Source organism: Pongo abelii, chromosome 11 (genome assembly GCF_028885655.2).
Source record: "Pongo abelii isolate AG06213 chromosome 11, NHGRI_mPonAbe1-v2.0_pri, whole genome shotgun sequence".
Lineage (NCBI taxonomy): Eukaryota > Metazoa > Chordata > Mammalia > Primates > Hominidae > Pongo > Pongo abelii.
In genome coordinates, this window is record NC_071996.2 from 98,508,793 (window position 1) to 98,520,190 (window position 11,398).

At 40.1% G+C, this 11,398-nt stretch overlaps 1 non-coding gene across 1 annotated transcript; it reads left to right on the forward strand.

The window, feature by feature from the left end:
- The first annotated feature begins 11,094 nt into the window (after nt 1-11,094).
- On the forward strand, nt 11,095-11,198 carry LOC112132418 (U6 spliceosomal RNA). The gene has a single exon (XR_002914191.1). It is a non-coding gene; the product is annotated as a U6 spliceosomal RNA (small nuclear RNA).
- Nucleotides 11,199-11,398: the final 200 nt, after the last annotated feature.

Consider the following 11,398-nt stretch of genomic DNA (forward strand, 5'->3'; position numbering starts at 1 on the left):
ATACCTGGATTTTTCAAGTTCTCACCTGAGCCAGTAATAAGAAGTATATTTAAGAAGGTGCCTTTTTCTGAGCCCCTAGGCCAGGAATATATTCATCTTTATGTACACATGTTCTGATAACCCCATATAACTTTATGTCTTATTCTTTAACAAGTTTCTTTTATAAGCCAGCCCTGCTGAAACAACAACCTTAAGCTCCCTAAGGGTTTCCACTACCATAATATCAGCTTTCCTGGACTTCAGTGTGTCACTACAGTTCCCCATGGCTGTGTAATAATAAAAACTTCTACGTGTACAGCACTTTAAATATTTCAAAGAGTATTAACCCATATCACTTTTAGCCTGCGAGTCCTTGCCCATGCTCTTTTTTTTCTGTTTAAAGGTGAGGTTGAAAACAGAGAGGACAGAGACTGCCTGTGTTCTTAGGGTTGGAGCCTTGGACCAAAAAGCAGGGGTCCTTTGGACTCTGGCTCCATTTCTTCTCTGACTGGCAGCCAGTACTCATGACTTCTTGCTCTGAGATTTCAAGAAGACTGGATCCGTCACTTTAGAACAGACTCGACCTAGACAGTCTACCAAGGTAAAATCTTGTATCTCAGAAAACCATGGGCTCTCAGCTCCTAGGGTGTTCAACCATAAACTGAATGACTAATTAAAATGGATTCAGTCAAATGGGTGATTAGACACGAAGACACGGCAGGTCATTGCTACCACTGACATTGTGTAATTATAACAAAATATGTTTTAAAGTCTAAACTACAATATTTTTTAGTAAATTGCTTTCTCATTTTTTTTCTTCCTTAAAGACTATGATTGTTAAAAAGGAAAAAATAACATGCAAAAGGAATTGAGTAAAAAAAAGGCTAACAGTGGCCGGGCGCAGTGGTTCACACCTGTAATCCCGGCACTTTGGGAGTCCAAGGCGGCCGGATCACTTGAGGCCAGGAGTTTAGACCAGCCTGGCCAACATGGAGAAACTCCATCTCTACCAAAAAAATACAAAAAATAAGCTGGGCGTGGTGGCGCATGCCTGTAATCCCCACTACTCAGGAGGCTGAGGCAAGAGAATCACTTGAACCCGGGAGGCAGAGGCTGCAGTGAGCGAAGATCACACCACTGCACTCCAACTTGGGTGACAGAGCAAGACTCTGTCTCAAAAAAAATAAATAAATAAAGCAGGCCGGGCACAGTGGCTCACGCCTGTAATCCCAGCACTTTGGGAAGCTGAGGTGGGCAGATCACGAGGTCAGGAGATCAAGACCATCCTGGCCAACATGGTGAAACCCCGTCTCTATTAAAAATTAAAAAATTAGCTGGGCGTGGTGGCACATGCCTGTAAGCCCAGCTACTCGGGAGGCTGAGGCAGGAGAATCGCTTGAACCCGGGAGTTGGAGGCTGCAGTGAGCCAAGATCACCACTGCCCTCCAGCCTGGTGACAGAGCGAGACTCTGTCTCACAACAACAAAAACAAAAGAAAAAAAGAAAAAAAAAAGCATAATGGCATGTAAATGTTTGTCTCAAGAATACTCTCTGCCATTAATAAATTCTCACTTTTTTTTTTTTTTTTTTTTTTTTTGAGATGGAGTCTTGCTCTGTCACCCAGGCTGGAGTGCAGTGGCCAGATCTCAGCTCACCGCAACCTCTGCCTCCCAGGTTCAAGCGATTCTCCCACATCAGCCCCTCCAATTGACCCTCTATATTAGTGTCGTCCATTAGAACTTCCTGTGATGATGGTAATGCTATCCAATACAGTCACCACATCTAGCTATGAAGCTATACGTGTAATATGAAGCCATATTACACAAAATATGGCTATAGTAACCAAGTAACTCAATTTTTAATTTCATGTCGTTTTAACAAATTTTAATTTAAATAGCCATGTATGGCTAGTGGTTACCATATTTCACAGCACAACCTCATGACCATCAAAGTAATAGTCCCCAAAACAACTCTGCTGCCCTGCTTAAAAATTTCTCCTAGATCCCATTTGAGAACGAGAGGTGGCAGAATATGCCACCCCAAAATATACCACCTTGGCATAAGGATTCTTTTGAGCTCAAGGCACTTGAAAGGAAGTAGATGCAAGAAGAACTCTGACCTTCTTCTTTCTCTGAAGAGCAGAAGATGAAATTCCTATGTGAAAGATGGCCTCCCTATACCAGAAGGAAAGTAACATTCTTTCCTTCTGGAAAGAAAGTATCTGGAAAGATACTTTCCAGAAGGAAAGTATCAAGGATGAGTTGAGGCGAAGAGAATTCTGTACAGCCAGACCTCGTTCAAGATTTCTTATCTTCCTTTAGCCTTCCCACACAGTTTAGTCTTTGTTCAACCTACTATATAAGCATTTAGGTTTTGCCACTTCTTTGGGTATTCATTTCCTTATGAGGGCTCTCATGTCATGTAAAACACATAAATATGTATGTTTTTGTCCTGCTTATGTCTTACGTCAATTTAATTCTTAGGCCCATACAAAAATTCTTAGGAGATAAAGGTGAAATTTTGTCTCCCATGCAACCACATCGCTGTTTCTCAAACTTTCCTGTCAAAATACAACTAACAGTTGAGACTGGAGAGCATATTCCTAAGTCCAGAAGTTTAACTTAAAAACTGGATAAGTTGGAAATTAACTTAATGTTCTTTTTATCTTTAAAATATGTGTAAATTTTGCCATCCTCTACCTGACATGACCAAATTTCTCTTAAAACATAAAGGTTTAAAATGTCTTGCCATCAGATGAAAGAACAAAAATTTCCTATATCCTTCACTGATCAACAACAGGTGAGAAGCTATTGCACTAATGATACCACTAATGAAACTAACCACTAACAATTTGAGAAAGTTCAGCAAAATGAATGATTGCTGCTGCTGCTGCTGAAACATACATCAGGTTTTACACCTAATCAATTTCCCTTCTGGGTATGAGTGTCATATTTTGAGAACTGAGATTCACCTAAGTATGGGGTTATATGGCAATGGTTTCGGGGTTTTTTTTTTAACTTTAACAACTGTGTCAGAATAATAATTGTCAGAATGCTGCCAAAAGTGTTGGTGAGTGAAAAATAGTTTTAGGTATTTGCTGGTGGATATATTTAACCTGTACCAGTTTATAGAGGAGTAAAATCTCTGGTTTCTTATGATCAATGATACAGTGTGTTTTACTTTCAAAGGAAAAATGTATTAAATCATTTTTCCAGTGTATAAAGATGGCTGATGATGTTCTTTATTTTATTGTAAATATAATTTTCATCACATAAAAAATATATGCTAAACTCATTTAAGAATCATTCTTTTTCGGACAGACGCAGTGGCTCACTCCTGTAATCCCAGCACTTTGGAAGGCCGAGGCAGGCAGATCACCTGAGGTCGGGAGTTCAAGACCAGCCTGACCAACATGGAGAAACCCCGTCTCTACTAAAAATAAAAAATTAGCCGGGCATGGTGGTGCATGCCTGTAATCCCAGCTACTGGGGAGGCTGAGGCAGGAGAATTGCTTGAACCCAGGAGGCGGAGGTTGTGGTGAACCGAGATCGCACCATTGCACTCAGGCCTGGGCAACAAGGACGAAACTCCATTCAAAAAAAAAAAAAAAGAATCATTCTTTTTCAATAAAATAATACATTTGTAACATGAAAAAATTAATATGGTATTCACAGAAGAGTTCAATAAGGCCATGTTCTTTATTTTCTATAATTAAATTAAACCACTTTATGAGACCCAATTTCACTGATGGAGGAAGAGCAACGTGCATTTAAATTTGCTGATTAAACCTAATTCACATTTTCTTGCTTAAAACACTCTCTTTCACAGAAATATTCAGTCAATTCAAAATATACCTTCCCATGAGGGCATTTTTCTTTTCCTCCCCCTTTTTCCTAAGATAGAGTCTGCATTCAAAGTAAGCTTTTCAAAGCTTCATAGCAAGAAGCAGGACCTCTAGTTTATTTAACCTTGAAAAGACCATCAAGCAATTTTTCCTTTGCTTAGGAACTGTGCTTTTCATAGCATTGTCTCTATCTACAATGTTCTTCTATTTAGCTGCAAGATTTCTTGTGATTTTTCTCCTTTGAAATGTATCTGGTTTTTTTTAATGTCATTGCAAAGGTAATGGCTACAAGAGGCATCATTTTGTAGATTCATTTACATCTCCTCAATCGCAAGCTCCATATTTTAAACAAACATCTCCTATATATCTCTCTCTTAATCTAATCTCTTTTAATTTGGTTTTTCTGTGCATTTTCTAGCTGTGTTTGTCGTGGTGCTCCCACCTTCTTTGCTGCCAGTGCCAATGCCAGGGTCAGATTGCTCTAAACTTTCCTTATTACCATGAATATTTACATTGGCTTTAAGCATCCTATTTTTGTCCACTGCTCTATGTTCCTGAAACCGCCCAATGGGTTCTCCTTGCCTACTGCCTAGACAGGCCCAATTTATCAAGACGGGGACTTGCAATAGAGAAAGAGTTTAATTCATGAAGAGCTGGCTGTGTGAGAGACTGGAGTTTTATTATTACTCAAATCAGTCTCCCGGAGAATTCAGGAACTGGAGTTTTTAAGGATAATTTGGTGGGTAGCGGGCCAGTGAGTCAGGAGCACAGATTGGTTGGCTTGGAGATGAACTGATAGGGAGTTGAAGCTGTCCTTTTATGCTGACTCAGTTCCTGGGTGGGGGCCGCAGGACTGGTTGTCAGGTCCCAGTGGGGACATCCCATTGTCAGCAATGCAAAAACCTGAAAAGACATCTCAAAGGCCAATCTTAGGTTCTACAACAGTCACATTATCTTCAAGAGTAATTGGGGAAGTTGCAAATCTCATGACCTCCAGAATAATGGCTGGTAATTATTTAGAATTCAAGCTCCTCTCATCCTAACTTGGTAGCCTTTCAATAGTTTTACAAGAACAGTTTAATTTGGGGGAAGGGCTATTATTTAAACTATAAACTTAATTTCTCCCAAAGTTAGCTTTGCCCATACCCAGGAATGAGCAAAGATAGCCAACATGTGAGCTACAGACAAGATGGAGTCAGCCATGTCAAATTTCTCTGTTTGACAGTTTCCTGTTGTAATTTCCTCAGTTATACTTTTTGCAAAGGTGGTTTCATTCCTAATTGTCTTTATAATTTTCTGTTATTATATGTTTAAAATGTAAACTGACAGAAAAATTATCTAAAACTTCCATACAGTATCACTACTTCTGTATTATCAGAGAATACACTGCAGGAAGTCGAGCCAAGCATACCAGTAATCACATGTTTACACACTAATCTTCCTTTGGCTGTAGTTCTAGAAGAAAGTTGATCAGATATGTGGACTATTTGTGTATTTGTGTAGCAAACATTTTCCAAAAATAGTAGTACTGACTCATAAACTGGTAAACATGTGTTTCTCAAAAAAATAAAATAAAATAATTCTTGGTGAGCCTTCCAGGACTCATGGAGGAGGCTCATTTTTCAGCTAACCTGTCTTATAGACTAGAATCTGCTATGTGGACCTGCAACATTAACCAATGTAGTAGACACTGTCAGGCTGGAGCCAAGGAAGGCCTTTTTGCCCCAGCTTTTTCAGCTGTCAGGTCCTTCAGGGTCAGGCACAACTGTGAAGAGCCTCCTTGTCTAGGTCAATGCCCTTCTCAAGAAGGTCTACATCCAATGACTGATATATGGAGGCTCGGTCATTTCAACTCCATGCAGAGCCACACTGACAGAGCATCTTTAGTTCCAAGTTTCTCCATGGAGTCTGCAGAGGCTATCACAGGGCCTGCTTTGCCACTTGACTTCTCTTTCAGCTCAATCCTGCATCCTTTCCCTTCTTGCCACAGTAAACTTCCTACACACTAATCTCAGTCTTGGTGACTGATTTCTGGAGAACTCAATCTGCTGCCACATAAGCTCACTTTCCTGAAATATTAGTCCCGTTTCTTACAGTACTGATACCGTCATAACAAACAATCATCTGATTTTCTAGTCATTCACTAAACATAAAATATTACATAAACCATCTAACTTAGTGGTTCTAAATGAACCACTGTAGAGATTTTTTTTTTTTTTTTTTAGTATTAGTATCCAGACCAATTAACTACGGGAACAGGCCCCAGGAATCAGTATTTTTTAAGAGCTTTCCACGGGGTTCTAAAGTGTAACCAGAATTGAGAACACTCAATGCTTTCAGGAAAAAATATACAACTCACCAAGGGGGGGAGAAAAGGATTCTGCTGCATTTGCCTGTGCTTACGTACGCTAAAACATGTTCCCACCACCTAATATGCTAGCCAGTTTGCACACACGCCATCACCTCTGCTTTTGCTCATGTTCCAGTGGGCATCACCTTTGCTTTTGCTCATGTTCCAGTGGGTGAACTATTCGTGCTTCTGGAATAGTTCTCCATTTGTGCAATGGATCCTATCTTCTCAAGGACCTGTCTCTAGACAATGCCCCCTTCTGTTCTGCACCATTACTTTTTCTTTCTCCACTGTATTGTTTCCGTTAGCATGCAAACAGCCAGAGATGTCTCCATTCTTTACAACAAGAAAAATCTCAACCCCAAATTCTTCTCCAGCTACTTCCAGTCTTCCAGCTACTGCCTCATGCCTCTCTCCTTTTTCACGCAAATGTCTTCAAAAAGTTAATTGTATATGCTTTCACCATTTCCTCACTTTCCATTCTCTCTTGAGCCTACTTTAATCAGGCTTTTATCCCAACCCTCCAACCAAAGATGCTTTTATCAAGGGTGCAGTGACATCAACATTGCCAGACTTAGTCCGCATATTGCTAAATCTGTCACAAGCCTTTGACACAGTCCGTCACTTCCTCCTTGGACACTGTCTCAAGTGTCTGGTGTCCTGAATAGCACACCCTCTTGAGATTCTCCTCCTGCCCTAATGATCCCAGTCCTCCTTGCTGGCTCCTCATCTTCCCAGTCTCTACACATCACTTTGGTGAATGAGGGGATTATCCTAGTTTTATTACTTTAAATATTATCTCAATGCTTGAGACACTCAAATGTATATTCCCAATTCAGACTGTCCCCCGATTTCCAAGCTTATTTACCCCAACTATCTCTTTCAATCTCCACTTGGATATCTAATTACCATGTCACACTTAGATCATGCCAATTCTTCTCGGTCTCGGTAAATAACACCACCAACCTAGTTGCTCTTGCCAATATCTTTTTTTTTTCTTTTTTCTTTTTGGAGTCAGGGTCTCACTCTGTCACTCAGGCTGGAGTGCAATGGTGCGATCATGTCTCCCTGCAGCCTCAACCTCCCCGGGCTCAGGTGATCCTCCCACTTCACACTCCCGAGTGGCTGGGACTACAGGCACACGCCACCATGCCCAGCTAATTTTAGTATTTTTTGTAGAGACACGGTTTTGTCAGGTTGCCCAGGATGGTTTCGAACTCCTGAGTTCAAGTTATCCACCCACCTCGGCCTCCCTGAGTTCTGGGATTACAGGCATGAGTCATTGTGCTTGGCTCCAAAATCTTTAAAGCGTATCTAAAATGTTCTGTTTGATTTCATGCCACAAAATTTGTTAGCTCCACCTTTAAAATATATTTAGATTAAGACCTCTCTTCATCACCACCCTGCTGTCACCCTAACGAAGCAACCATCGTCTCTCAAAATAAATCCTAATGTCCTTAGGGCTTCCTAGGCCAACTCTTTATGCCCCAGGCTACCTGTCCAGGTGAATCTCTTCCAGTTCTCCTCCATGAATTTCTGTCTCACAGAATGCATGTACCATTGCACTTTGTAATGTCAGTCTCTCCCACCAGACAATGATCAGATTCTTAGTTGTCTCTTTATACCCATTCACAGTGCACTGACTGAGCACAAATTTAAGGTTTCAATAAATGGTAAGTGAATGAATAATGAATGAATGAATGCTACAATATTGACTATAATGGATAAAGAGATATATTGACCTGCTTGACAGAAAACTCGAGGTTATGATTAGCTACATTCTCTGTGCATGCTAACCGGAGAGAATTTCACACTTGCTTTGATGTATTCATTTTTCTCCTGGATTCAGTTGGTAAAATTAAATTGTCTTTCTTCTTTGCAGAGCCTGATTAATTTAAACAAAAGGGCATGTGTAGTGACCCTCACAGCACACTGACCAACTTAGTTGACTCCAATAATTCAATATATACAAAGAAAGCCTGTTAAAACAAGGCAGGAGCTAATGAAGCCAACAAAATCAGTTCTAAAAGTTTAGAAAGTCCCTAATAATCTATATATAGTTAAATTATTTCAAAATTTTTTATAGAGATTACGTAGCTGTTACACATTCCTGGATAACTTTAGTTGCAGAATATAATCTCTCAAAAGTTTTGGCCATTTTTATTTTTTATGTAATTCTACTTGATATTAGTTCAGAGAGGCTCAAAATTAAAATTAATGCGTATTTCCCTAATGAGAGTGACTTCATGATTTGCATTCACAGTAATTTTCAACAGCCTTACTTAAAATTGTTTTGAATTAGAGTTTTGTAATTAGGACTTAACATTTAAATCATATTCAGGAGACTGTGCATATGGTTAAACAGACTGCCAGAATAAATTATGAGCTAACAAAATAGTAATCTATTACTTAAAGGCATTTGGTAAGTCATATTGTATTTATCCTTTTACATCTTCTTACAAAAATATTCTCTTAGGTTTCTTAGCCACAGTTCATCTCCCTCATTTGACCCACACTTGCTCACAGTGATGTCACCTTCACCATTCCATCCCAGACCTTCAAACCTTTGTGAAATCCTGTGAGCCAATGACACAAGGGGGAAATTCAGTAAAATACTAACACGTTTATGTTCCTGCTAACCTGAGGTCTGCTCTCTTTTCCCCAAATCATAGCTTAGCCTCCAATAATGCATTTCCCAACTTAAAATATCACCTTCCCACTATTCTATTTAGAAATTGGCAAAAACTATAAGCAGGTGTTCACACATTTGCTTTTTAAATTTGAGCACCATTTTATTGGTTTTCTTGCCTGACAACCCTCCCATGTTCCATTCATGCCTAGTTTTTTATATCCTAGCATTGTCTGTTCACCTCTAGTGCAAGGTTTCACAACCTCAACACTACTGATATTTGGGGCTGGTGATTGTTTGTTGTGGGGGGCTGTTGTGTGCATCATAGGATGGTTAGTATCCCTGAGTTGTGCCCACCAGAGATGCCAGTAACAACTCCTCCCACCCTCACCCTGGTTGTAACAACCAAAAATGTTTTCAGATGTTATCAAATGTCTTCTGGGGACATAGGCAGAAGGACAAATTGCCCCAGTTGAGAACTGCAGCTCTGTGATGACTGAAGTTAAAGGTTTTTCCAGATGACACAACTGGGATTCAAATTCCAAGATCACTGGGATTCAAATCTACATCATCTTAATCCAAAATGCATTGTTTTTCCCATAAAATGAGAAATCTTGCACTAGATAGATGCCAATTTAGCCATGGTGTGCTCCTGGAGATCATGAGTGTAACGACGTGTGATGGTTAATTGTATGTGTCAATTTGGAGGGTATTTTTGGATGAGATTAACATTTAAATCAGTAAACTTTGAGTAAAGCAGATTGCCTTCTATAATGTGAGTGGGCCTCATTCAATCAGCTGAAAGCCTAAGAAGAACAAAATGATTGGCCACCCCCCCAAGAAAGAAATTCTAGCAGACTGTCTTGGGATGGAAATGCACCATCAGCTCTTCTGGGTCTAAAGTCTTCTGGCCCACACTGAAGATTTTGGACTTGCCAGCCTCCATTAATTGTATGCACCAATTCTTATAATATATAATGTATATACATACTATTGATTCAATGTCTCTGGAGAATCCTAATGAATACATGGCATAATTGAAATAACAATATGTATGTTTTCTTCCCCTTCACACACTCTTCCCCGAGTCAGCAGAGTCACCCACACTGCCTTGAGAAGGAAAAGCAATGTTTATTTTTGACTCCTGAATGTTGTCAAAGAATCAAAAGGGAAGGTTTAAGGGAAGTAACACCCATAGTATCTATGATAACAGAAGAATTATAAAGAAAGTAGAGAAGGTGAGAGGCGTGGGGCAAGAGAAAATGGTCTGGTCTTGGTGGGTCCCATGAAAAGTTGCAGAACTAATACTGAGAGCCCAAAGAATACTGGGGGGATGGCCAGTGCTTGGGAGCCAGGCCAAGGCCTGGAGGAGACCAAGTGAGGGAGCACCTCGCATCACCTGGATGATGGAGAACCACACTGACTGCAATCTTGTAACTACAGTGTGGCCATCAGCCGCCCATGTGTTGCCTGTGAATTGTGCTGCAAGACTTTTCAGAGGCCCATTCAAACTGCGCAATGTAGAAGCAACCCCTCTTTTTTCAATGGCCAGGGCACTTATAAGCCTCTTCGCAAACAGAGGTTTGGGTTCCTGGGTACTCAGAGATAAGCAAGAGAAAGTCACCACTTCGGTGAAATCATGAATGCCCATGCTGTGCCTCCTCATGCTGAGAACGACATCCAGTGATAAAGAAAGGTTATGAGACAGGAAGTATGGTCTTTACTACGCTGAGTAGAGCAGAAAATGCTGCAAAGCTAAATATAACACAGGGAAATGCAGGATCACCTTTAGTATGGCTTTTTAAGTTCTGAGAAATCAAACTTTCCTATAGCTGCCTTGTTTTAAATCATAAATGGCTTTTCTGACTGGGTGCTCTTTTTCAAAAGAATAGAGCTCCACTTACCTGCAGACAACATACCTATATTATATCTATAGGTTTATAGGTTCTTAGCTTATTTGTATAAATAAAATTATTTCAGCTGGGTGTGGTGGCTCACGCCCATAATCCCAGCAATTTGGGAGGCCAAAGCGGGAGATCACCTGAAGTCAGGAGGTTGAGACCAGCCTGGCCAACATGACGAAACCCAATCTCTACTAAAAATACAAAAAATTAGCACACCTGTGTAATCCCAGCTACTCGGGGGGCTGAGAAAAGAGAATCGCTTCAACTCACAGGGCGGAGGTTGTGGTGAGCCGAGATCATACCACTGTACTCCAGCCTGGGCAACAGAGTGAGACTCTGTCTCAAAAAAAAAATTTTAATTATTTCTATCAATAATATATCACATGAAGTGCTCCCTTTGGCAACATATATATTAAAATTGGAACAATACAGAGATCAGCATGGCCCCTGAGCAAGGATGACACGCAAATTGATGAAGTGTTCCAAAAACTTTTTTTAACAATAATAATAATGTATCACATGAAAATGGGTAAACATAATTCACCAATTTTGAATTACATGTTTGGAATAATCTGACTTAAAATATAGATTAATCTACCCTATAAGCAGACCCAGAGATTCCACTCATAAGGATGTACCCATGAGAAATGTGTATATGTGTCCACCAAAAGACATGTACAAGAAAGCACATG